Source organism: Podarcis erhardii (assembly GCF_964252035.2).
Source record: "Podarcis erhardii genome assembly, chromosome: 7".
NCBI lineage: Eukaryota > Metazoa > Chordata > Lepidosauria > Squamata > Lacertidae > Podarcis > Podarcis erhardii.
The window spans coordinates 29,674,228-29,676,017 of NC_138511.1; the positions used below are offsets into that span (position 1 = coordinate 29,674,228).

The 1,790-nt window shown below is 44.8% G+C and overlaps 1 long non-coding RNA gene across 1 annotated transcript; it reads right to left on the bottom strand.

Moving 5' to 3' along the window:
• Positions 1-797: 797 nt before the first annotated feature.
• LOC309347058 lies at positions 798-1,257 on the bottom strand. Its single transcript, XR_014158804.1, has 2 exons — positions 1,124-1,257; positions 798-940 (listed from the first exon to the last, which is right to left on the bottom strand). It is a non-coding gene; the product is annotated as an uncharacterized lncRNA (long non-coding RNA).
• Positions 1,258-1,790: the final 533 nt, after the last annotated feature.

Consider the following 1,790-nt stretch of genomic DNA (forward strand, 5'->3'; position numbering starts at 1 on the left):
TGGTCATTTGATTGGGAACCTGACTGATCTGCTATAATCATTCATCAGTGCCCTGTGGTACATGAATAGTTCTTGCTTATGTGACAAATTGGCATTTATCTCTGTGTGTCCAGCTGAGTCATGACATTCGGTTCATTACATCTTGCAGGAAATGGGGGAGGGTGTCTTAGGTCAGCCTTTTGCAACCTGATGCTCTCCCGATCTTTTAAGACTACAGCTTCCATTAGCCTCAGCCTCATGGTGACTGAGGCTGATGGGATCTGTAGTCCAACATAGGAACGTAGAAAGCTGCCTTATACAGAGTTATTCCTTTGGTCTAACTAGCTTAGTGTTGTCTGCACTGATCAGCAACAGGTCTCCAGGGTTTCAGACTGGGGTCTCTCCTAGACCTACCTGGAGATGCCAGGGATTTAACCTGGGACCTCCTGAATGCAAAACAGATGTTTTCTGTTGCTCCAGAGAGGAGGACCTGAACCAATGGATTCACATGACAAGAACAGAGTTTCTGACTAAACATTAAGAACTTTCTGACAGCAAGAGTTGTTCAACTTTGGAACAGGTTACCTTGGAAGGTGAAGGACTCTGCTTCATTGGAGGTTTTTAAACAGAGGCTGGATGGCCATCTGTCAGGGATTTTTTTAGCTGTGTTTCCTGCATTGCATTGGACCAGACGATGCTTGGGATCCCTTCCAACCCTAGAATTCTATTATTCTCTCTCTGTGCAAGAGAAAATATTTTTAACAATTGGACCTGTGTTTTTAAAAGGCAAGATAACCACACACACACACTTCCCCATCTGCGGTTCATCTGGATCCTACATTGTTTGTGATGCATTTAATATTAATAAATGAGGAGCCTGATAGCTTGTAGGAGGAACCATGGAAACTTCCTCTTCTATGACACCCAGCAGGTGGGCTCATAGACATCTCTCTTGGACACTCTGCAATAGAGAACAGAAATAAATTTGGGTCCATTGGAGGGATGGGTAGGTGGAGATAGTGCTTATCTGGGCCATTCCAGTTGGGGCCAGGGTGCAGGAAAATCCCAAGGAGCTTTTACAAATCGGACTCAGGTGGTCTGTTTCCCCACGCAACTGTCTGTGGACGGGAGTGTTGACACTCACTCTGATCAGTCTTCTTGAGGACCAGGGCACAACCAAAATCAACTGGCAGGAGAGACCCAAAGGTGTGTCTGCCTGCATCCAAGTCCAGAAAGGTAGTGAGCACCACTGGGACCTGCAACCTGCTTCTCAATGGGTTGGACTGGCTTGGAATCCCATTGTCATAGTGACCACACCGAGCTCTGGAATTTGGAGCCCCAACTGCCGCTTTTTAGGGTTTTTTTTCAGGGCCCAATATGGTCAAGCAGACAATGTTGCTTATGAGCAGGGAGAATGAGGGATTTAACTAAAAATGGGTGAAATAACCCAGTCATTTAAGGGGGGAATTGTTTATTTTTTTATTGCCCCACCAGCAACTTTGTAAGCCAAATCATCTCACTGAGTCTTCAGCCTGTCTACTTGGGAGTAATCCCAAATGACATCGGTGGGGTTTACCTCAGGTTGGACATAAGCAGTACTGCAGTCTTCCCCTCTTCCATACATGCTCTCCCCCTCCCTGCCAAATGACATGGGGCCGTGATTAAAAATTATAAATAAAATATATCTGGGCTCATTTGCTTTTTGGATGATGCTTGCATATTTCTAAAATCTAGACAGGAAGTATTTATTTTTTTACAAGCTTGCTTCATCAGTGTCTCATCTTTTTTGTGTGGAAGGGACACAGTATTTA